Below are 25,340 nucleotides of genomic sequence, written 5' to 3' on the forward strand. Positions count from 1 at the left end.
ACGGGGAGTCTGACACTGGAGAAGAGTCGTTTCCAGCCGTCCGGCCTGTCTACGCCCTCCGCGTCTATCGTGTCTGACACCACTTGGCTCACGGGGGGCTTGGTGCGTGGTTCAAAGGTCCATAGGATCTGAGGACTCTACAAATGACGTGCTTTTATAGTAGCATCCACAACTTCAGTCATTGTGAGCCATCACATATAAAAGTCACAGGACCTTTTACAATGTAGCCTTTCTATTGTGAAGCCTTTGTGTTCCATAATTAAAATGCATTTTCCTGGAGGTGAAGCTTTGGAGAAACGCCAGGTCGCTTCGGAAAGCTGGCTTGTGGGGTGCCCACAGGGGAGCCTCCTCGGCCACAGCGGGCTGGCTCTGCTGCCTCGGCCTCTGGCTGTTCTGGGTTTCTGAGCCCCTCTGCCGGGTGGCCTCTGTCATGCGGCACCTGGACCCAAGACGGGGAAGAGCCGCTCACCGCCGCTTGAAAAACCAGGGTCAATTTCGGGGCTGGGCGGTGATTTTCCAAATGAATGTGTCCACAGTGGCCTGGCTGCTCTTCCTGGAACCTCTCATTACTGCCATGGGCAGAAGCCCCACTGCACGACCTGGATGCCGCAGGGATGGAGAAACGGATATTTTATTTATTTTTTTTATGTTTATTTATTTTGACAGAATGAGGGGGGGGGGAGGGTGAGAAAGCAGGAGCAGGGAAGGAGCAGAGAGAAAGGGAGACAGATAATCCCAAGCAGGCTCCATGCTGTTAGCGAAGAGCCTGGCTCGGGGCTTGATCTCACAAACCGTGAGATGAGCCGCAATCAAGAGTTGGACGCTTAACTGACTGAGCCGCTCAGGCGGCCCAAGAAATGGACATTTTAGATTCTGGCTGATTGTTGCTGGAAGGGAACCCGAGGGCTCAAAACAGGGAAGGGAGAAGAAGCTAACTGGCAGAGTGCTGGTACCAGATTCTGGGCCCTGCTGGCCTCTGATGGCACATCCCCCCCCCTCCCCCCCCGCCCCATGCCTGAACTGAGCCAAGGACCCCTCCCCAGGGGAGGGGGGCTGTGTTTCCCAGAAATGCCAGCCACCCCCAAAATCTGCTTCTAGGTCTGGGAGAGAAGAGTTCTCTCTGTTCTAGCGTGGACAAGCACAGGCCTCAAAGTGGACAGACCTCAAGGTCCAGCTCAAGTTCTAGCTCTCTGACCTTGGGGGCAGCATCCTCTGAACCTGTTCACTCCCCTGTAAAACAGGAGCACATAGCACTCCCTGCATTGTTAGGATTGCATGAGCCACTCTGTTTGGAGTGTCTGACCCCAAACAAGAACTCAGTATGAGTCTCCTCTCACTTATTCCTCCCTCTGGGCCAAAGTACCTTCGCGTCCAGCATCTTCTTTCTCTGACAGCTCAACCCTCAGTAGGTGCTGTTTGTAGACGCCTGTCGCAGAGGAGGAAGTGGAGGCTCAGACAGACGACACGGCTTGCTCAAGGTCAGAGAGCTAATGAGACCCGAAGCTGGGACCAGAACCTCTTTTCTGGAAAGTTTTCCATGCGTGAGCTTAGATCCCGAATCGTTCACTTATTGGCCAGGTGGGATCTGGGAGAAGTTCCTCTCTACGTCGGCGCTGTCCACAAGAACTTTCTACAAGGATGGAAGGGTCCTCTGTCTCCGCTGTCCGGGATGGCGGACGCTAGCCACAGGTGGCTACTGAGCACCTGGAATGAGGTCACCTGAAAATCGAGGGTCAGTTTCAGGGCAAGGTGGTTCAGGGCCACTGAGGAACCGAACGGTGAATTGTACTCAACTTTGCTTACTGAAAATTGAAGCTGGGAGGAGCCAAGTGGGGCTAGTGGCTTCTGGGTGGGGCGGCCCAACTTTAAGACATACTTTCTTCCTGTACACGGAAGAGACTGTCACCGTGAGAGCCGGTGTGGATTCCGCGAGGTTCTGTGCGTGAAGCCCTGCCCGGTGGCGGGGCGCCTGGTGGTGGTGAGTGAGCGTTAGTTTCCTTCTTGCTGCCCTGGGCTCCGCAAGTGGGAAAGCCAGGCGGCCCTGTCTGCAGAGTGGAGACTCGGGCATAGCCACACGCAACCGCCCGGCAACACTGATCAGCAGAAGGCTCTAGCCCCTGAGCCAAGGAGGTTTGCCGCTGGGCCAGCCAGAGGCCTCGGCTTGGCCAGTGTGACTCACGCCCCAGCCTGATGAGGGGGCCTCAGGTAACCGAGGCTAACAGTGGCACTTAACCTAGAACCCTCCCTGCCCACCCAGCCCCACTGGCCACACCCATGAGGGACCAGAAATAGGCTCAGGGCAGAGATGGGTCTTGCTTTTGTGTCTCTGCATCGTCCTCGTCCTGAGAAAGTGGCAGGTAGGGGAGGCTTCCCGTGGGTGTGCGGGGGCAGCAGCCCCAGCCAACCGCCCCTCGGCCTCCCGTTTCTGCACAGGGCCTGTTAAGTCGCCCCGGCGTTAAATATTTTAGCAGCCCGCTGATTCAGACACTGACTGTGAAAGTGTTTCTGTTTCCAGGGAAGGCGCTGGCACCCGTCTGGGTACTGATACTTTTAATGGCCTTTCCTTTTGCAAAGTGGGCAGAGGGTGGTTGGGAATAGAAACCTCAGGGGAGGGGTGCCTCTATGCCCTGGGAGCGGGTCAGGTGAGCCACGGTGCCTGGCGGACGTGGGTCAGCGGTGAGTTCTCAGGCCAGGACCCCCCCACCCCCACCATCCTGGGGAAGGAGGAGAGCAGGGCCTCCCAGGCTGCCCCAGGCCAGCCCGGAGGGCCAGAGGAGGAGGGGCCGGAAGTGAGGCTGAAAATGAAATCAGACCGGAGGGAGGGGGCACGTTAGGCCACCTGAGTTCAAATCCAGATCTTTACTCTCAGGGCCCAGATGGTTGGTCCTGCGACTGCTCCCAGCCTTGGCTTCTTCACAGGTAAATGGGGCCACCGATGTCTCCTGGGACTTAAAGGGGCATTTAAATGGGGATTGCAGGAAGCAAGACACAGAGTACTCTGCACCAAGCCAGCTTTCAATAGCTGGTGGCTATGACTAGTATAGAGCTGGGGCCTGTTGGCTCCTAGAGAGCCCATGAACAAGGTCCCTGAGCTGCAGGGAACCCCGCAGACAGCTCCACCCCCCACAAGTGGCTCAGCAGTCACCCCACAAACGTGCACCCAGGCCGGGTGCTTAGAAGGGAAGCCAAAGTCTCCGCACACAGGCTCTGCCACTGGAAAGAGGGCTGGGGTAAATTGGTAGTTGGGTTGACCGGCTGCAGGTGAGTAGCACAGCGATTTATTGACTCTTAGCTCAGTGCTCACCCACTCCGGAGGGATCAGGTTGTTCACCAGCTCCTGTCTCCTCACTAGTGCTTTCCAGGGGTCTGTACCTCGTCCCTCCTCCAGCACGGGATCAGGAGTTGGGTTATGATTCTGAATTCTCTGTTTAGGGGTGCTTGCTCAGATACGTGCTTGGTGGTCGTCTCGAGAGAGAGGGGAGTCTTGGCCTGTGGCCGAGAGAGTAAGTCGCGAGCTTGTTTCTTTGGGAATGTGAGCCTCGCAGACGAGGCTCTTGGTTATTCAGCACCTGATACTCGGCATGGCACACAGTGGGCACTCCATAAGTGCTTGCTGAATAATTCAACCCAACTGGCTATCAGATGAGTTGGAGGCTTCCTGTCCTGGAAAATCGGGTCAGACGGGACTTAGAGGCAGATGCTGGCTCTCACTTTGGGCTCTGACATTAGACTCTTAGCCTCAAAGCAATTTCCTTAGCCACGCTGAGCCTCAGTTTCCTTGCCTGTAAAGTGTGTATGATGCTAGGGCCTCCCACATGGAGATATTACAGAGATTACATGAAAATAATATATGTAAAGAGCTTAGCAGAGTTCCTGCCTGGCACACAGTAAGCACTTAAATATCAGGGGTAATTGTTTTTATTATTACTATCATTATTATTTCCATCATAATTTGAATGACTGTAATACTATTATTTTTTAAATGTGTATTTTTGAGAGAGAGAGAAAGGGAGAGCGAGTGTGCCGTGGGGGAGGGGCAGGGAAAGAGGGAGACAGAGAATCCCAAGCAGGCTCTAGGCTCTGAGCTGTCAGTGCAGAGCCTGACGTGGGACTGGAAGCCGCGAACCCATGAGATCAGGACCTGAGCCGAAGTCGGACGTTTAACTGACTAAGCCACCCAGTGCCCGGTGATAACACTATTATTAAGGCAGGTTACTTGGCAACACGGGTTCATTGACACAGGAACTAGCAGAGATGTGCTGCAGTTCATTTGCATCTGCCTTGGATTCTTTAGACCACGGCCTGTCACTACCCTCTAAAGATTCTTCTCCTCCCTCAGCCACCAGCCTCCCCACCGGGGTGGCTTCAATGTTGCAACATTCTATTTGACGCAAGGTCAGGCCATTCAGCTCACACACGGAATGCATTCTTTTCCTTGGGGAACTAGGGCTTTGGGGTTAACCTCTTGCCAAGAGTGGCTGTAAAGTAGCTGAAACCTAACATTTGCGGGAGGGAGGGAGCGCCTGTGTGGGTGAGCCCGGCTGGGGCTACACCAGCAGAACGCATCTCCGAGTGCATCTTATGGGACAGATTGCCCCGACTATTCTGGCACATCGTTTTGAGCTGCTGGCCCATCCCAAACCTCCTAGAGGAAGGGGCGGGGCTGAAAGTTGTCTGTCCTTGCCTAACTGCCAGACATCATAGCACAATGGCTGCAGGAGGAGACCCTTCCTGGCAAGTGACCGAGCACCTGGCGTTTGAACATGCATGGCCAGAGTTGGCAGAAAACGAGACTTTGGGGGCGGGGTGGGAGGGCGGGGAGTACCAAGCCTGGGCGTGAGGTCTCAGCTCTAGGCCAGACGGCCTTTCCGGGCCACCTGGGAAGCCAGCTCCTCTGGGTAGCAGGGATGCTCAGCCTTTGAGACGGGCACCGCCTCACGCCTGGCTCAGAGATTCATAGTCACGAAATATCACAACCGGAAGGACTGCCGGACCTTCAGCTCCCTCGTTTTACAGTCGAGACGCTTAAGACCCAGAGAAGGTGTGTGACTTCCCTAAGGGCACACAGCTTGTCGGGGGGGCCACTGGTCCGACTTGTTTTGAATACGGTTCTTCTGGCCTCAAGACCATGCTCTTTGCAACCCCTGGCACTGGAGTGAGCAAGCATTGACTCTGCCAAGTGCAGCAAGCCACCCAGGTGAGCCTGGTACCAACGGATGTTCCAGATTGTTTTCTGCAGAGGGGTGGAAGTGGTGGGAAGTGATCTTGTCCTTGGATCACGTCTGAGAAAACCACATATGCCAGCTTACTTTAGCTTTTACTCGCAAAAACAAGTTACGTCGCGGCCTCTGTGTCCTGCTGGCTCTGGCTTGTCCTTCGCTTGTGGCCGGTGGCATTTGCAGGCAGATTGCAGAAAACCCGCTGCGCCACGCGAGCTGGAGGAACGCTCACGGATTCTCTAATTGGCCACGACTTGGGGAGCGTGCGGATGCTGATGGGGAGGGCAGTCTCGGGCGAGAGTTCTAGAGGAAGCTCTGTCGAAACTTGAGCTTCGTCTCCTTCTCGCTGACTGTGTCTGTGTGAGCAGTTTACTAGAAAACCCTCAGAGTGGTTTCTCTACAAGTTTTCCTTACAAACAGTTGGGCCCTGAGGTCTTGGGACGTAAAACCGTCTTAACGATCATTGCAGGGTTTAGTTTTGTGTTTGCACGAAGATGGGAAGCTTGTCTGGTAGAAACCGCCAGGCTCCGTGTGGAGTTGACGTTTTTACCTCTTATTTGGTTCCTATTTTATCTTCGGCGGAGAGTAATTATTGGGTCCAGATGGCCCCCCATGGGGGGCACGTTTTGCTTTTCAGGAGCTCCCCTCACGTTCTGGGGTTGGGAGCTCTAACTGACCCGACGGGGGGAGGTGGTGACACTTTTCGGCTCCTTCCCCCAGTTCTGAAAAGCCATCGGCTCTACAAGTCCTGTGAAGGATATTCTGTGCCTTCCCTTCTAAATCTCTTCTCGTTTGACATAAAAATGTGGAGAAAGGTGTAAATATATACAGAGGCAGATCCAGACTTTACAGGTTTGAGGCAGGAACTTCAGCGCGGCTCAGAGATGCTGAGCAGAATCACAAGCCCTTGTCCCCAGGGTGACCCTCTGCCTCCCCCTCCCCCTCCTCATCAGCCCTCTCGGGACCACTTTCCTGTTCAAGACCAAATGTGGGGCTTGTGAAGCTCTCTCAACCCCCCAGCTCTGCAGGAGTCCCTCCCTCCTACCCCCTACCCAAGCATCAACAGTCTTTTCTGTAACCTGACCACGATTTTAAGACCGGGACAAATAGATTACAGTTTCCCATATAGGAGTTCATCCTTTACGGAAGAGCGTGGGTGTCTGAGCCAGACGGACCTGGGTTCAAATCGGGCACTTATTTGGGACGGGGACTCAGGGACTCAGTCGGGTTGCTGAATCACTTGAAACCTCAGTTTCCTCATCTATAAAATGGTTATGAAGTTAGTCCCTACCTCTCAAGGATTCAGCGGGATAGTGAGTGGGAAGTGCTTGCTCGGGGCTGGCCCTTTTAAGAGCGAGCGACAAGGTGTGGGCCTGGTCTTATTTTTTTAGCACAGTAGGCTGCGCATAGTAGGCCCTCAACGGATGTTTGTAGATCGATTGTATCCTGTCCAGCGGGTAGATGGTGTGTCTACATCCCTCGAAAGCTATCTGTTGACGAGGTTAGTTCCACTAAACAACAAAATCACGGTGGCGATAAGCCATTCGCTCGTGCCTTTATTCCCTCCCTCCAGCCGAGGGCCTCCTACATAGAGGTCCTGTGCTAGGCGATGGGGGGCAGGGACTCTCATCCTCGGCACCATCGACGTCAGGGCCTGGGTAGTTGTTGCGGAGGGCCGTCCTGCACCCGGTAGGATATTTAAGCAGCACTAGATGCCAGAAACATCTTCCAAGTCAGATGATGGAAAATGTCCCCAGCTAACTGCCAAATGTCCCCCAGTGGGCAAGGCTGGCCCCAGAGAACCACTGCTCTAGGGCTGTGCTCTTCCCAATGTGGCTCCCTAAACTCACAGCCTCAGCATCACCCAGGAGCCTGTTGGACAGGCAGAAACTCTCAGGTCCTACCCCAGGCCTGCTGAGTCAGAATCAGCATCATACAAGGTGTTGGGTGACTTATTCACACATCAGAGTTCAAGACGCTGCTAAGTTCACGGGCCGCCCTGCGAGTGGCAAGGATCTAGGGCACTGGCTTCAACCTTGGCTGCGCACAGAAATCTCCTAGAGAGCTGTAAAAAATATTGATGCTTGGGTGGGGCTCCCAGAGTTTCTGATTTAATCGATATAGGGGTGTGGCTGGGGCACAGGGCACTTTGAGAGTTCCCCAGGTGATTCGATTGTGTGGCAAAGTTTGAGAACCTTTGAGCTGGTCTAAGGAGTATAGAGACCAATCAAAGACTCGGGCTGCAGATGCTGATGTTGTCTGGGGGGGAAATGAGACATCTGTGTAGACTGAACCGCACCCTGTAACCACCCCTCACTCCCAGCCCTCCGGGCCCTCACAACACCACAGCTGTTCATCAAATGTCTTATTTTTTAACCATTATGCCGATATCACACCGATACTGGACTCTGACTCCTGAAGAAGATTACTTTTCTGCCCAGGAAGACAGTCTAGCAGGCAAAGCTTTCCTTCCCATTTGGTCAGTGACTCACACAAAACTAGGACAAGGCCAAGTTCAAATGTGGGCCGAGCTGAGCACAGGTTCTGGCAACGTGGGTTTTGTGTGCACTCAAGGAAAATTCCAAGGCCCTGTCTAGAAATTCTCGACGAGGTCAAGGAGTCCTGTGGAAAGCTGCCCCATACATTTCCTGCACGTCTTTTGAGTTCAGGCTGACATTTCATTTTAGCATGGGCGGAGGTAATGGCTGAATTTTTTGAAGGCCTGAATTCCGCCTTACAAATATTTCTCTCCGCCCATACAGCTAAGTTTTGATGGGTTGCAGTTCAGGAATGTACCTCGCCGCTTGGACAGCCCTTTGTGGAATGCGAGGACTTCTCTGAGAAGCCCAGAGCTGTGATTCCTTCTAGAAAAAACTGACAAACAAATAACAACGACAGAACTTCCTCAGAGTTCACTATGAAGTACATCTTATTCTATTAGCATGATGGCTGAACTCACATGACAGGGCCGGGCACTGGTCCTGGGTTCCTCATGGCATATTTTCAGCTGACAGGTTCAGAGCATATACAAGTAACTTAGGGATGCCTGGCTGGGTGGCTCAGTTTGTTAAGCCTCCGACTTCAGCTCAGGTCATGATCTCACGGTTCATGGGTTCAAGCCCAGTGCCAGGCTCTGTGCTGACAGCTCAGAGCCGGGAACCTGCTTCAGATTCTGTGTCTTCCTCTCTCTCTCTGCCCCTCCCCTGGTCGCACTCTGTCTCTGTCTCAAAAATAAATTAAAAAAATTTTTTTAAAAATAACTTGAAGCTTAGCTCTTGGTCAGTGTGGACTGGTTAGGGGTTTGGGTTCACAAACACACAGCCTGTGTGTGAACGTAGTTCTGCTGGATGCCAGCTGGGATAGAGACCCCCAGGTCCGTTTTCTCCTTTGTCAGCTAAGGACAATAGCCACAAAGCCTCATAGGAGCATTAAAGGAGAGAAGAGACAAAAGCCACTTAGCAGAGTGCCAGCTGGGTAGCAAAATGCTCGCAAATGTTAACGAGTACTATAGTTTTAAAAAAGTTTTTCAGCTGCCTTTTTGGTTTCCTTTATCTGATTGTTGAGTGGGGAAGGCGGAGAGCAAGCCGTCACGTGGGGGGTATCTTTGCCACCTTTCCCAGCTGGCAGCGGAGGGGATCACCTGTTAGGTGAGCGTGCTTTTTTGGGTTGGGTCTCTGGTGGCCGGGGGAAGCCTTGAGATCTGTCTTGCTGCAGAAGAAGGACATTAAGGTGCCGTGAGGTCCTAGCTGGAAAGGCTGAGGGAGGCTGGTCCTGGGGGAGGGGACCCTTCTGCCAGGAGAGGGGGAAGGTGGCAGGGATGAGCCCTGGGCCGACAGTCAGCACAGCAGGGACAAAGCCCGTGCAGGGGCAGCACTGGGGGAGACTAGGTTTTCTGCCCGCAAGCCGATCACCCTCTGGTTCAAGAGACAGCACACAGGCATTAGAAGACAAAAACAGCTCAAGGCCCTAGTCATCTTTGCCTTTCGTTTGGCAATTGATGTAGGTGGCCACCAGCCCGGATCCCGAAGGTATTCTCCGCGAGGCAGGGGGTTTGTCACTTCTGTCCACGCCTGTCTGCCAGCACCTAGGAGGACCTAACCCATTGAAGGTGCTCAAGAAATCTTTGTTGAACGAGCTAATCATAGACTTCGTTATCACAAAACGTTCCTCGGTAGATTCAAGAATAGGTTTCATGCTCACTACCTGGAGCATTCTATGTTTCTTCTCCTGCCCCCTTTCCTTCTTTTCTTAGCTCAACATTTCAGCAATGTCATTTAGTGATGTACCACCTTGAAGACTTACCTTATCTATAGACCACTCGTATCACTATCTGCTTACTGTTTGTCTTCCTACTGCTCCATTTGTATTTCCTTGTATTATTTTGGGGAATCTCTGGGAAGTTAGAGGTTTGGTGTGCTAATTACGTTTCTTTCGTAATATGCTTTAAGTGCATAACTATTAAAATATCCCCAGAGGAGTAATCTTAATACGGTAACACCTTTTTATACTCTACAACTCACCTTAAGTATTCCCTCTTCTGGAAAATCTCCCCGGACCTCTTGCAGGGCTGATGAAATATTCCCTTTTTGCCCCTATCGTGTAGTAGCCATTCCCTCGTCTGACCTTAGGAGTGAGCACAGAGACCTTGCACAGGGCCCCAACATAGCAGGTACTCAATAAGTGATTTTGATGGGCTGAACGAAACTCCTTGAGTGTATCCAAGTTTACAACGTCTGGCTACACGTAGGTGCCCCGACCAGAGGCCCTGTTATTCCATGAGGACAACATTCGGGGGCTCAGTGTTCCTGAGCTCCTATTCGGGTGCCCGCCAGCAAGTCAGATACATGAACTTCCATTGAGACCCACACCCCCAGCAAAGAGCGAGTGTGTTCTCTGTGCAGGGAGATACCACGTACTCCCCATTGGTTAACCAGCCAGCCCTGTGTATTTCTAGTGTCCTGCCTTATTTCCCAGATTTCTCCGCGTATCCGATTGTGGCATTGGCAGTCCAGGGAGGGGCCCTTGGTCCAGTGGGGCAGAAGCAAGTCTTGGGATAGAATGGAAGTTCCTTTCAGCCTACTGAAATAACTTCAGTTGTATTTACTGACGTAACCTCTACACCCCACGTGGGGCTTGAACTCACAACCCCAACCGAGCTCAGGAGTTGTATGCTCTTCCCAGTGAACCAGCCAGGTGCCCGTAAAAAATGACTTCTAGTATATGCACTGTACCCTCTCCTTCTTCAGGCACAAATGCCAGTTACCCCTGGGGTCGGTTGGTGTTCCTGGTTCCACGCTCCTGCTTCTTGCCTCTCCAGCTTGAGCCTATCTTTCCAGGCAGGGTCCTGCCTTATACGGTTTTGTCCCCCCCGTGGACACCCGGGACAGTGATTGCAGATGCTCAGGGAATATTTTATTAGTTTGCAGGTATTTTTGTGTCGGGCAAGTTTGGGCACAGGTTTCTAGCCTGGCTCCCCATGTTCGTGTGGCTTGTCACTTCTCAGCCACAGCAAAATACCATTGCCACAACAGAATATTAAAGGAAACTGCAAACAGGTAGCCAAACCTTCTTTAGTGGACAGGGCAGGGGTGTTTCCTAGGCACCAATTTGCCTTTTGTAGTCCAGAAGGCTCTGTTGGCAAATGGTCTTTCATTTGCTTTATTGTGGCTTGCCATCCCTTTCTGCAGCCTTAGGTTTGGTATCTACCAAATGAGCACTTCTCAACATCACTGAAGTTGATCGTTCCGTCAGGATGCTTTTCAGGATGCAAGTAACAGATGGCCCGATACAAGAAAACCTCGGCCATAATAGGTCCATCCCCTCACCTGCAGGGAGTCCAGAGGCAGGGCACTGTTAAGGTCGAGTAATTCATTAGCTCATTTCATCTCCCCTTCTACCCACATGTGGTCCGTTGGCTGATGTCCTCCTGGTCATCGTTTCAAGCTGGCCGCGGCAACACCAAGCATGAGCCCTCGAGACCACGTCAAGAGTCAGGAGGACATCTGGGTGGGAGATACACCATCTTGCGTCTTCTCTGAAGACTCAGGACAGTGTCTCCATAAGCCCAGCTGACTTCCCTTTCTGTCTCACTGGCCGAGGGTCACATGTCACGTGTGTCACGATTATTGGAACATAAGCAAGTCCGTAAATAGGGAGAGGGAACCTCACTTTTGGAGACCACCAGTGACCCGCGCCGCCAAACTTTGCTTCAGAGTTTCTCGCAGTGTGGTTTGGAAAGCGTCTCCGCCCAGAACATGCTTGCTAACATGCACATTCTTGAGCCCCGCCCCCTTCCCTGACCTGCTGAACCAGAATCTCTGGGAGCATTTTAACAATAGTCCAGTGAGTCTCACGGGCACTGAGTTTCAGACGATAGGTCTGTTGTTTGTGGTGGTCTCATTGACAGACCGTAGGCAATCCTTCGGCAATGCTGATCCCTTTGTGGGGAGGCCGAGAGAGCAAAAGGAAGGAAGAGTTAGGCTTCAAAATTTCCCTTCCCAGTCCTTGCCTTTTGGAGATTCAAACAGAAATATTAACTGATGCAGGGGCCCCTGGGTGGCTCAGTCGGTTGAGCATCCGACTTCAGCTCAGGTCATGATCTCGCGGTCCGTGAGTTCGAGCCCCGCGTCGGGCTCTGTGCTGACAGCTCGGAGCCTAGAGCCTGTTTCGGATTCTGCGTCTCCTTCTCTCTCTGCCCCTTCCTCACTCATGCTCTGTCTCTCTGTCTCTCAAAAATGAATAAATGTTAAAAAAATTTTTTTTTAAAGAAATATTAACAGATGCAATGTTGATATCTAGGATTTGCTTCAAAAATAATCTGGGTAGCAACGGGGAAGTGAGCATGGGAACAAAACAGCAATGGCCATGACTTGATAATACTGAAATCGGGTAAGATACATATCATTATACCATTCTACTTACATTTAAAAAAAAAAAAATCTCCTTCCGGGAAACCTGCCCGGTCCCGGTGCAGCCTTTGACCTTGGGTGTCACTCTCCTTCTTGAGACTCAGGTGGGATGCCAGGATTCCAAAAGCAATGGTTCTTTTCTATAAAGCAGTGTTGGCACATTTTATCCCCCCCACCCCCGCCCCCCAGCTTCTCTCCAAACGAACCTTCTCTCCAAACAAAATCTTGTGTGGAACCCAAAGATAATGACAAATAACCGTGGGAGAGCTCTGGTCATAGGTACTATGGGTGCCTCCCGGGCAGCCTTTAAGGTAACCCCAGAAAACACTAGAAGAGAGATTAGCAGCGGCTGCACTGCAGCAGCCGAAACAGTGCTGAAAACACTCATACAGACAGCATCTCTGCGGAGGCCTTGGCCCTGTACTTAGACCCAAGAAATCCTTCGGATGTGAAGATTCAGTCCTGGATGCAGTTACTAAGGCACGTGCTTCCTGCCTGCGATTCCATCTTTTTCTATAGTCTCCGGGTATCCCAAGGCCCAAGGCACAAGCACACATCTTTCCTCCTCTGTACCAGCAGGAGGAGACAGGGAGTGCACGTTCACCATAGCTTCAGCTTTGCGGGCTGGGCAGCATGTCTGGCTGTGGCTGGGACCAGAACCGTGTGGGCCGGCTGAGAATTTCTGGTGTGGGTCAACTCCATTGGGTGGTGGGATTTGAATCTCAATTTCCTGTGATATACAGAGCTCTTGACTTCATCTTTTTTTTTAATGTTTATTTATTTATTTTAAGAGAGAGAGAGAGTGGGGGAGGGGCAGAGACAGAAGGAGAGAGAGAGAGAGAGAGAGAGAGAGAGAGAGAGAGAGAGAATCCCAAGCAGGCTCCACACTGTCAGCACCAAGCCTGATGCGGGGCTCAATCTCATGACTGTGAGGTCATAACCTGAGCTGAAATCAAGAGCCTGAAATCAAGTTGGCTCAACCGACTAAGCCACCCAGGCTCCCCTTGACTTCATCTTCTTTTTTAAAAAAAAATTTTAATGTTTGTTTTTGAGAGAGAGCACAAGCAGGGGAGGGGAAGAAAGAGAGGGAGACACACGACCCAAAGCAGGCTCCAGGCTCTGAGCTGTCAGCACAGAGCCCGATGCAGGGCTCGAACCCACAAACTGCGAGATCATGACCTGAGCCAAAGTCGGACGCTTAAGTGACTGAGCCACCCAGGTGCCCTTTTGACTTCGTCTTCTAATGAGTATATCCTACACTGGACCATGGCTCTGTCTGGCTGCCGGCTGCCTAACACCACAGCACTGTTTGAGCGTGGAGATGCCTTGGAGGAGTGCTAGGGACAAGCCTTGCTCAGCCAGAGTGATCTCCTGCAGTGAGTAATGTTAGACGCTAGAAACATTCCTAGAATTCAAGATACTTTCATAAAATCCTTCAACAAAGAGTAAATCACAATAACAACCAGATACCTACCGCCTTGGTTTCCTATTGCTGTTGTAATAAATTACCACAAAATTAGTGGCTTAAGACAATATAAATTTATTTTCTTACAGTTCTGCAGGTAAAAACATCTGACACGGGTCTTAACTGCATTCAAATTACGGTGTCTGTAGGCGTGTGTTCCTTTCTGGAAGCCTAGGGAAAAATCTACTTCCTTGCTTTTCTGCAACCACATCCATTGGCTCACGGTGCCCTTCAAAGCTAGCATAGCATCTTCGTGTCTGTCTGTCTGTGCTTCCATTGTCACCCTTCTTTCCCTGACCTCTCTTCTTCCCCCCTCCTTCACTTCCAAGGACCCTTGTGATTACTTGGGGTTCACCTGGATAATCTAGGATAATCTCCCTATTTTAAGGTCTGGTGATTAGCGACCTTAATCCCATCTACAATCTTAATTCCCCTTTGCCATGTAAATTCACGTATTCATAGACCGTGGGGCTTAAGATGTGGACATTCTCAGTGCAGGGACATCACTTGGCTGACCACACCAGTGGGTTTTCAAAGCCCAGTGGTATCTTCCTTTGTCATGAAAGAGATGCATCCGGCAGGTTTCACGTGGAAGGGACAGCTCCTCAAATTCGTCTTAGCTCTTTGCCTAATTGGAATGCTTGAGCTTAACAAGGTAGAGAGTGGGGTTTTTTGTTTGTTTGTTTTGCCATAAATGGGTATGACCTGGAATTAGGGCACAAGGACACAGAAGACTGGGCATTACAATTCCCGCTTTTCCAATAGTGGATGGTATACACTGAAACAAATTAGAAGATTTTGGTCTCGGTTACCACATTTGTGAAATGGGTACATTAATACCCATTGTGAACAAGGAGTCTATTTAAAATTTTGTTTGTTCACTTATTTATTTTGAAAGAGAGAGTGTGAGCAGGGGAGGAGCAGAGAGAGAGGGAGACAGAGAATCCCAAGCAGGCTCCGCGCTGTCAGCCTAGAGCCCCACAAGGGGCTCCATCCCACAAACCGTGAGATCATAACCTGAGCCAAAAACAAGAGTCAGACACTTAACGGACTGAGACACCTGGGTGCCACCTAGGTGTCTGTAACAAGGAATCGATTTAAATTTCCATCAGAAATGTGGCTCTTAGAAGCATGGTGTTAAATTTTTTTTTCTTTTTTTTTTTTTAGTGGAAGGTGATAAAAGTCTATTTCTTTATTCTACATGGAATTCTCATTCAGGGCCATCAAGCCTTGGGCATCTGTTTGTTTGTTTGTTTCTTTTTTAAATATATGATATTTATTGTCCAATTGGTTTCCATACAACCCCAGTGCTCATCCCAAAGGGCATCTGTTTCTTTAAGAGGAGGAAAGGAAGCGTTGAGTCATTTGTGAGTCTCTTGCCCTTTGGTCCCTGCATATAAAATATAGCAATGCTTTCTTGAAACTGAACTTAAAATAGGAAGCCTGGCATCCACATATAGCCACAGACTCTTAATTCTTTTCCTTCTTTCTGCCTCGCTGCAGAAATAGCCAGAGGAAGGGTGAGCCTTCAGGGCGGTACAGGCAGGTAAGCGCCACTTCTGGGTATGAGGTCGATGTTAGCGCAGGAGTTGCTCTGGGGCCCTATAAGGGAAAAAATTACAACCAACAAGTCGCAAATGGAAACACAGGCTCCCTGGAAATACCGGGAAGCGGCTTGGCTTTAGTCTCTGCCTACTTCGGAGGGCAACCGCCCAGGAGAAGGCAATCAAGTTTGGCAAACTGTAGAGCACAGTGCACTCTAAAGCATCTGTGGTCGGGCAGGGTTATTCGGTCTCCGCAGATGAAAAAAGAAGAGCCAGAATTTGGCTCCAAGGAACAAGCGAGGCACCATTTCATCCCCCACCTTCTTTTTCCGGGGCCTGCTCCCGGCTCCCCAGCTGTGTGCCGATCGCAGGGTTGGGACCCAGGGCCCGCCCTTGGCCTCAGGCATTTCGCACGGTGCCTTCCCCGCCTTTGCCAGGCGTAGTGGAAAGCGCCGTGGAAAAACTCAGACCCGTAACAAGTGGTCATGACTCAAAGGCTCCTGGAAGTAGCCTGCGGTGCGTTCGGGAGCCGCGTCCGGGCCGCGCCGCGTCCGTCCGGCTGCGCCCGTCCCCCGCTCGCTCTGCGGCCGCCGGGGCCCCGGGGCTCCCGGGCGCGCCGCCGCCGGCCCCGCGCATTCCTGGCCCGGGAGGAGAGCGCGGCGGGCGCCCTGCGCGAGCAGCTGGCCGCGCGCGGGCCGCTCGGAGCGCCGAGAGCTGGGGGAGGAGCCTGGCCCGGCCGCCGCCGCGCTCCCAGTCATTGGCCTTTTGTGCTGCAACTTTGCCCGACCCTCGGGGGGCCGCGCCGCCCCCGCGCCCGCCCCGCGCCGTTGCCCCGGGAAAGTTTGCGTCGCCGGGCCGGGCCGTGGGGACTCCGCGCGCCGCCGCTCGGCTCGGGAAAGTCAGCCGCGTCCCCGAAGGAAGGCGACTCCGCGCGAGTCATCCGCGATCGCCCCGGGCGGGTAAGTGCGCCGCGGCCACGGGCGGGCGCCCGGGGTCAGGGAGGAGACGGGCGTCCCCAGGACCTTGGCCGCCAGACAAAGGCGTGCTGGAAGTGGTAGCCGAAGCTCGCCCCGCTTTCCCCAGGAGGCACTGGCTGCGGGCAGGAAAGAGGCGAAGCACGCATTTGTGGCCCCTGCTGGCAGAGGAGTGTGTCTGCGGGGCGGCCGGCGGGTCCCGGGAGTGTGCCCGGGAGGCTCGCTCCGGCGCTGAGACCGCTCGGGGTGCGCGCCCGCGGCCGGGGTCCCCGCCCAGGGTCGAGGTCGGAGTGCGCGCGCGTGGCCCGGTCCTCGCCCGCGGTTGGGGTGCGTGCCCGGGGCCGCGGTCCCCGCCCATAGGTGGAGTCCCCGCTTGCAGTTGGGGTCCGGGACCGGGGTCAGCGCCCGCAGTGGGGTCCCCGCCGGGAGGGGTCCCCGCGGGGGCTCCTCCCGAGTTCGAGCGGTGCCACCCGGTCGCGCGGGGTCACCCCCGGCGGGCCACGGCGGCGCGTGGATTAGCCATAAAACTGCACTGCATTTCCTCCGAGTTGGGGACTTTTAAATTCTCGAATAGTTACGTCAGCGGGGCCGAGCGCACTTCAGGGCTCCGGCGAACACGTGACCCGCGGAGCTTCCCTCGGGCGTCCTTGACTCCCGGGCCCCCGCGGCGTGAGTCTTCCTTGGCCTCTGGACGTCCTCGAAAGGCGACTTCGAGAGTCCTGATTCCCCGCACTGGCCGAGGGCGCTTTCTGCAGCACGCTGTTGCCTTGGAGCTCAGGCCGTGTTCGTTGTCCTTCTCAGTGGTGGTCTCTCCTTAAAATGGCATCATCATCGTCATCGTCAGAGGGTTATCCTTGTTGTTCTTATCTGCTAGCTCTGCCAGATGCTGGGACAGGACCTTGTGGCCATGGGTTAAATACAACCGAGATAGTGCGAGAAAGGGTGACTCCAGGCAAGGGTGGACTGGGGAGGTGGAAATAGGAGCTCAGTGTCAGGAAGGGCCCCCCAGGGGGCTCGGTTGCCGCTGAGACAGTGTGCAGGGGTGGGGGGTGAGGTTTACCACCGTCCCAAGCCTCTTACCAGCCCCGTACTGGAGATTCAAGGGTCCTGGTGCTGTTTTCTGTCTTATGCCAGAAGAGGGCGGAGATTTGTTAGAAGGCAAAGAACTCTGTGTTCTTCTTTCTCTGGGATTCTCTATGAGGCCACATTTCAAAAGCTGTTTTCATTGTAGTATTTGGAAGTGACTTTGGAAATGTCTGGGGCCATGTCCCGAGGCTGGGTTTCATCTGTGGTTTCGTCCATTCCTAATCACTTAACATGTTTCAGAGTCGAGTCTTCACGATTGTTTTCAGGGGCCCTGTTGAAGTTGGTGTAGCTGGAACTGGAAGGAAGGGTTTGCTGGGGATTGGGGAGTGGACTACGACAGTGAACTTTGATCAGGAGCTCAGGCTGTGAGGTCTTGGAGAGAACAGGACCGGTTGTGCTGGGCAGGTGAGTCCCCTGGGGCTCCTGCTCACAGGCTCTGCCCTGGGCTCAGGCATTCTCCTGAGGAGGAGAGCGGGAGCAGGAAATAGGTCAGGAGCTGCCCTCCTTGTGTAGATGCCACGGCCGGACTCTCGGGTGCCCGGTGCGTCCTGTTCGTCTCGTGCATTGTTGCTAGTCCCTCATTGCAAGTTACTTGCCGAGCCTCAGGTAGGCCAGGCACCCTAGAGCCCGACCCACCACAGGCTTCACCCGCTTATGGAGATCCACTGAGCAAATGCGCCCCGTCTGGGAAACCTGGACAGAAGCTGCTCCCGGTCCCTCTGTTCACCTCCTTCCTCTTTGTCTCTAAGTTTGAGCCCTTAACATTGATTATAGCTGGAGGAAAACTGGATGATCCAAGCTGCATTTTACAGGTGCCCAAAGGGAAAGTCGGACAAGTCCAGAGTCACATGCAAAGGTGGACTCAAACCCAGGACCCCAGACACCTGGCGTGGTGTGCCTTCAGCCAAGTCCTGCGGCCTCTTTGGTCTCATCCTGCTTTGTACTGTGGTTATTTATGTTTGTCATTTCTATGGAGACAGACACTACTCGAGGGAGGACCTGCCTAGTTTGTAGTACACCCTGCAGGAGTGACACGGGCCTGGAAAGGGGGGGGGGGTCAGTGGTGGTTGAAGTGAGTAAGACACAGCCCCTGCTTTCAAGGAGCAGTGTGTGTGTGAGAGAGAGATACTCCTGAACATACACCCGCTGGTCAGGCTTTACGAGGAGGCTAGTGCCCAGTAGGGGATGTCTGGAAATGTACGAGGGTGTTTTGCTTGTCACTGTGACCAGAGAGGCCACCACTGATATCTCTCTGGTGAGGGTCTGGGATGCTGTGCATGGGATATTCCTGTACAACCAAAAACTGTCTCGTCCGCAATGCCAATAGCACCCCCTAGAGAGGACCCTGCAAGGGTCAAGGGTTTGGGGAATTGGGAGAGACCAATTCTACTAGAAGATGCATGATGGGGGTCTATGGGCTTTTGAGGCCCCAGGCTGCAGGTGTAGATGAGGCTGGGAGAGACCGAGGGCTGAGTTTAGAGCACGTGTGTGTATGTGTGTGTGTGTGTGTGTGTGTTTTCTTTGGAGGTTCAGTTCCACAGCCAAAAGCAAATGGTTCGTGGATGAACTGTGGTTTGGGTTTATAGGCCCTGGTACCTTTTGCTCAATCAGGAGAAGGTCTAGGAGGCTGGTGATCGAGTCTCTGACTCTCCCCTCGCAGAGGAGCAAAGCGAAGAAGAAGGCTGCAGAACTGGGTGCCCTGGTCTCGCCCACTGTGACGCATGTGAAATCTGGCTCGGTGGCTGGGTTTTGTCTCCCTGTCCCTCACCGAGGTCACGGTCCTTTGTCTATAACCTCGATAATCATTTCCACAGCAACTCACTGGGATGACAGAGCGGCCCAAGGGTTACGGAACCGTTCAGGACAAAGGAAAAGGCACGAAAAAAAGAAGACCCGGGGAAACAAAGCTCCCAGTTTAGAGACTGAGCTCCTATATTTGAGTCTCTGCCCCACTCTTGCCAACAGTGTGCCCTCGGGCAGGTCACTAACCATTTCTGAGTCCCCATTTCCGTCTCCTCGTGGTGGGGACACATACCCCTGCCCGCCTGGCTCCATGGAACTGTGGGGGCAAGTGCCATCATGTGCCCGCAAATACCCGGCAAACTGTGACGTGCTGTGCAAACAGGAATTCCTGGTTCTGTTTCTCACCTGGTTATGATTCAGTCCCTAATACCTCCAAGAGCTGATTTTTATTGTTATTATTTTTATTTTATTTATTTTTTAAAGGTTTATTTATTTGAGAGGGAGGAGAGAGAGAGGGAGCGGGCGAGCACAAGCGATGAAGGGGCAGAGGGAGGGAGAGAGAATATCAAGCAGGCTGTGCGATGTCAGCACGGAGCCCGTGGTGAGGCTTGAGCCCACGAATTGTGAGATCGCGACCTAAGCCACAATCAAGAGCCGATGCTCAACCGACTGAGCCATGCAGGCGGCCCTCCGAGAGCTTAGTTTTACTCTTAGGGTTTTTAGGTGGGAATGAGACGGTGTGCTAGTCAATATCGTTCTCTTATTTGGAAGCCGCTCTGCTAGCCTCCGGTTTTGTCTGTCCTCCCGTTTCATTGGTCATTTCTATTTTGCCCAGAAAACAAGTAAAAATAACAGAATAGGAAACTCACTTCAGCTCTACCCACAGAGAGCAAATCTGGGGAGAAAGATGGAAAGAAAAAGCAGCTGCTGCATGGGCTCATATGCAGGTGTGGCTGTTTCCAGCCACCCTCATCCCTTTCCCTGTGCACCTGTGGCCACGTGGGCCCCCACCCCCACCCCCTGCCATCTGTGTCATTTACAGCCATGGCTTCTGGCCAGCAGTCCCAGCTTCCAGCTCCCGAGGGCAGGGGCTTGGTTCACATCATGATGGTTCCCCCAACGGGAGCCCCGTTCCAAAGAGAAGAGGCTGTAAGAGGTTGGCTCGTGTCGGCATCAGGAACATCTTCTCCTTCCATCTTTTATCCTTCTGACTCTCGGCTTCCCATGGCTGCCTGCCCTCCAGCTGCCTCCTTCCTGCTAAAAAAGGAGAAGGTTCGGTATCTTGCGTGTGCCTTCAATGCAGCTCGCCCAGGAACCTGCATTCGACAGCTCCCTGCGTCGAGCTCCCAGGGTATCTGGCGGTCAGCCATGTGCCAGGGTCTCCCTCATCGAGGGCTGACCAGACCCCGCCTCATGTCTCCCGCCCTCCCCTCTGGAACTGCGGGTAGATGCCTTTGTTCCTTGCAGAGGGTCTAGGCTTCGCTGCATTCTCTGTGCGTAGGGAGAGCTGTCCCGGGTATTTGTGCTACTTGTGTGGTTTTGGAACCAGGGGGAAAGCAATCCGTGACCGTCAGAAGAAACTGAGGATTCAGCAAGGTTTACAAACACCAACAGGTAAACTTTGGCCTTGTCTGTGTAAAAACACTCAAGGCATTCGTTCAAACTCCGGCGTGCGAGCTGAGATGCCCGCTCTTACGCTCGAAGAGGTTAGAGAGGAAGCCGGCCCTGGTCTGAATTAAGTGGCAGCGGGGGCACTCTGGTGGCAGCGGCTGATAACATCTCTCTGTTGTTGCTACTTTGCATGCAAACATATCGTCAGCAAATATCTATTGAGCCCCTGTGATGTGATTGACACCATGCTTTACACATGCTTCGTGCTCTTAGGTCTTTCAACAATCTTTTCAAGTTATACAATTTGTCCCCATTTCACAGGGTCAGAGACTGAGGCTCCAAGACGTTAACAAACTTGCCCAGGGCCAACATGGCTAGTAAATGGCAGAGCTGGACTCAGGCTCGGATCTACCCTCTCCAGAGCCTGGGCCGTCTGGTACTCAGACTCGCTACCCGCCTACCCGCCCTGTGGACGAGTCCGTTTGATTTCTGTGCCAGCGTTTCAGTGGAAATGAGTTCGGCTCCATGCACTGGCTTTCGGGAGAAGTAGGCACCCGGGGCCAGGATCTTGACCCCAGAAGTGCTGGCCCGTTTGGCAGGTGTCTTGTCTCGGCCTTGTCCCTTTGATTCGGGGGACAACTGCATCGTCACTCCCCTGAGCGTGTGGCTTTTCCCGGCACCTGGGTGGGATAAGTTCATTGTCCCTTGAAAAGAACAGTGGGCACCGCCTCCTTGCCTCGTCCTCCTGGAATGACTTCCTCCCCTTTGGCTTGTCATCAACCCCCGTTCTTGCGCCCATTAACCCCAAGGGGTGTGGGAATGGCAGCCCGATTTTAAGGCATGATTAAGTTGTAGACGAGAAAAACGTCTCCTTCCGCGCCTCCTCCCTACCACCAGGCCTCCTGGGAGCTGGAGCCTTGAGTCACCAGGTCACCCCCTCCCTCCCGTCCTTAAGTCCTAACCAGGAACCTGGCCCCTGGCCAACGGGGCACTGTCCAGGCCTTCCCCCAAGCCAGGCCAGGGGCTGAACCTCTGGAGCCTCAGGGTTTGCAGGTCAGAAAATCACTGGGCTGGAAGGGAGCAGAGACGACGAACTGTCCAAACCTCCTCTTCTGGAGGGGGCGCCCACAGCCCGAGGAGGGAAAGGGTTCGCCCAGCTCGCCTGTGCCGGCTGCTCACCTGTTTTCCTGGGGGAGGCAGACCCCGCCTGGCAGCTTTCCCTGTCACTGTTCACGGCTCATCCTGGAGAGAGATGCTGCTTGGGGCCGCGTGACCCGTCTGCCCGCGAGGCCTGGGGTCAGAGCAACCAGGATGGTGCTCGGCTCAGGGTGGCTTTGGGTAGAGTGACTTCCCTGCCCAGAGGCTCCGTTTGCTCTTGGTGAAATGGGCTGTCACGTGGCTTCAAGTGACAAATGGCCTGCATAGTGCCTGGCACACAGTGGATGTTCATGAACATTGATTCCCTTTGCTGCCACCTGGATCCCTTCCCGTCCCATGACGTGTGCTGGCCTTCACACAGAGCCAGGGGTTTGTGCGGTGTGCCCACACCTGGGGGCACACACCTGGGCAGGGGAGGGGGAGGCGTGCAGACTGGGACTGCGACAAAGTGCTTCCTTCCGGGGCGTTCTGTGGGGAAGGCCGTGCCCCCTGTTGTGTTTGTATTCATGATGCGGAGCGTGTCCCAGGTGCCGGGTCCTTTGCCAGAGAAAAGGTCTGTGACTGGGCTCCACCCTCGCCACTCCCTGTTCAGACAGGGGCCAGCCACTGCCTGCTTTGGCAGATGGGGAAACTGAGGCTCTGAGGAGTCTTTCCGCAAGGTCACGCAGCTCTTTATTCTGGAGTGGGTCCAGCTCCTGCCTTCTGGCCCCACTCTGGCCTCCTGCCACCTGCCCCGGGGAAGTGGGGGAGGGGTCTTACTCATCAGCAGAGGCCCAGAGCCTTCCTTTCAGGGAACGCGCCACAAATGTTCGACACCTTAAAAATTTGGCCACCAAATATGAAAAGCACAGCTCATAACTGAAACGGACAAATGTTCAATTTTGAGTGTCTATAGTGTCGCGTAGTATGACCCACGTTGTTGGAGCTCATTTACCTCTTCGATGCCGCTGGCTTGCCTCCCTGTGGCTCTGTCTCTAGTGGCTCATTCACCCCCGGAAGCGTTTTCCTTGCTGACTCTGGGCCGGGAAGCTAGCAGGGAACACGGTAGATTGTCCTTTCCCTGTTGCTGGAGCCGTGATCCCCCTGCTGGCCTGTCCCCTCTTCCTGCCCCACAGTGCCCCTCCCCACCCCAGCCCCACCCCGTTGGCCCTGCCACCCCAGGGGCCTCCACGTGCAGCTGAACTGTGACATGCCCGCTGGAGGAAGGACCTGGGACACAGCATGGGCTCCTGTCATGGGGACAGGCTCAGCGACAGAAGGCCTGTGCTCTCGCCACTGTGTCTCTTTGCCAAGTTACTTCGTTCCTTGAGCCTCAGTCTCCTTTTGTAGAAAAGAAGTTTTCTGCCAGCTGCATAGGGGTGATGGAAACAAAGCCTTTGGGGAAAGTCTCAGGTGCCGTACAAATATAAGTAGCTGTGTGTTTTCTCAAGTTGTTTTTGAAGATGTTTAGTATTTTTTTTTTTTAAGCAAAGGCTAAATCTTTAGATTGCTGGACTTTCGTATCGGGGAGTAGAAAATCTCTCTTCTCCCTGACGTGGGCTCTAGGATCTCACAGGCAAGTTGCTTTGCTTGGAGTCATGTGGGAGCTTCTGCCTGTTCCTAGCTCGAGCCAGGCCCCCCACGCTGTGGGGTTGCCCGGATCCTGTGCTTTGGGACTTGGGCTCAAATTCTGACCACTCCTCACCCCTTCTAAGGACTGGATGAGCGAGCGTGTGCATAGTTCTTCCCTCCGTGGCAGATAAAAGCACTTAACAGTGCTCTCTTATGACTATTGTCATTATCAAGCCTTTGATTGTAATTACTTAAATTTGTTACAACATTTAGTACATGCTAAAATACTGTCGTCGACAGTAGGAACAGTGCCCTTGAGACCTTGGGCAGGCCCCTCATCTGTCAGGGTCGGCTTCCTCCTCTGCTCCCGGGCACGGTGGGACTCTGGTTTTAGGAATCCTATTATCTATTCGGCCCCACTCCTGTACCTGGCCTTCAGGATTGCCAGGTCATACCCTTCTCACCTCATCGTTTCCCAGATCAGAAAAAGGACAAGTCGTTCTCCATAGGGGCTGAAAAAAGAAAGCAAAGCATTGCTTGTCCTGAGCAGGTGCCAGGACCACAGAGCTGGATACCTGTGAGCACAATTTCTCAGGCTAAAGCTGAAGCAGAGCACAGGTGCATCCTGCCCCTCAGGCCAGAGGACGAAGGTTTCGTCTCCAAATGCCAACGGGGAGATCCGCAAAGGATGCGCGTGTGTGCTCCATATGTTATGTGCCGTGGCTGTGGCGCCTGGCCTTCGCCAGCTGGGTCATGCCTGGCGCGCAACGGGCCAACAGCTCGTGAAGATGTGAGATTTCAGAAGATTCCATTTTGCTGATTGACGACCGGCTTTGCTTCTCTTTCTGAAACGGGAGTGAGCAGATGTGAGCCGCAGGGGCTCTGTTTCAGCTGTGTTGGTGAGAGCTGCGCCGACGTTTTCCGGAGCGCAGCGCACGGCGTCGAGGGGGCCTTGCCCCGAGCTTGGGTGCTGCCTGGTCCTGATATGACCTATCTGTTACTCTCTCTGTATTAGAAAAAAGGAAAGGTAGCGCATCAAAACCACATTTGTTTTCTTTCAAGGCTTTCTTTCGATGCTTATTTATTTATTTGGAGAGATTGAGAGACAGAGCTGGGGAGGGGCAGGGAGAGAGACTCCGAAGCAGATTCCGCACTGTTGGTTCAAAGCCCGACGCGGGGGCGAGATCACGACCTGAGTGGAAATCAAGAGTCAAGATGCTTAACTGACTGAACCACCCAGGTGCCCCAGAATATTCTTTTAAACTGAACAGCTGACTTCACTGAAAGATAAGTCTTAAGTAGATAATAGTACAGTAGGTCTAAGGTATTAAGTGCAAGGTGTGAAGTTACTAACCAATTAGATATTCAGAATGCAAATCACTTTTGATTCCTCCCTGTGGCACCCGCACATGCCTGGTGCTGGGCAGACGTCACGAAGCCTGTGGCACGGCGGGCCCCAGCTCCTCTGCAGGTGCCAGGGTTCCATCCAACGTTGACCGGGCACCTGAACTGCTCTGCGGCCTTGCTTGCATTTCTTCTCCCTTCAACGTATTCCCCACGCTGGTACATAGTGCCACCTCCCGAATATTCTGCTGCGGGGCACCTGGGTGGCTCAGTCGGTTGGGCCGAATATTCTGCTGCTCCCCTGCTCGTAAATCTCGGATGCTCCCCATCGCCCCCCAGCCAGCAGATTCTTGGCCCGACTTTTGAGGCCTTCTCCAAGCTGGCCTGGGCCCCGGCTGCCCAGATGAGCGTCCACGGCTCCCCTCCTGGGCGGCCCCATCACTTGCCACGGTGTGTCCTCTAGGACCCAAACTGAGTCCCGGGACACTGGGGTGTGGCCGTTTGCCCGCGTGCCTTTGCCCAAGTAGTTGTCGTTACTGAAATAATTTTCAACTTACGGAAAAGCCACAAGAAGAGTAGAAAACTCCCATATTCCCTTTGCCCGGATGCCTCCGTTGTTGATGCTTCACCACATGTGCTTGGTCACTCCCCTGTATTAGCCTGTCTCTTTTTCTGGATCATTCGAGAGCCAGGTGCAGACACGACTGTGCCACCCTCCAAAATACAAACCAAAATAG

At 53.4% G+C, this 25,340-nt stretch overlaps 1 protein-coding gene across 16 annotated transcripts in view; it reads left to right on the plus strand.

The window, feature by feature from the left end:
• TACC2 (transforming acidic coiled-coil containing protein 2) overlaps positions 1-25,340 on the plus strand; it is a 212,722-nt gene that overhangs the window by 72,333 nt on the left and 115,049 nt on the right. The window contains exon 1 of one of the 16 annotated variants that reach the window (XM_043597759.1): positions 15,040-15,138. The exons of 10 other annotated variants lie outside the window; for them this stretch is intronic. The gene's annotated coding sequence lies outside the window, so the exon portion shown is untranslated. Of the gene's footprint in view, positions 1-15,039; positions 15,139-15,773; positions 16,096-25,340 lie in introns of those variants that run through there. 5 more of the 16 variants (XM_043597758.1, XM_043597753.1, XM_043597757.1 and 2 more) reach the window with 5 other exon arrangements.

Source organism: Prionailurus bengalensis, chromosome D2, assembly GCF_016509475.1.
Source record: "Prionailurus bengalensis isolate Pbe53 chromosome D2, Fcat_Pben_1.1_paternal_pri, whole genome shotgun sequence".
Taxonomy (NCBI): Eukaryota; Metazoa; Chordata; class Mammalia; order Carnivora; family Felidae; genus Prionailurus; species Prionailurus bengalensis.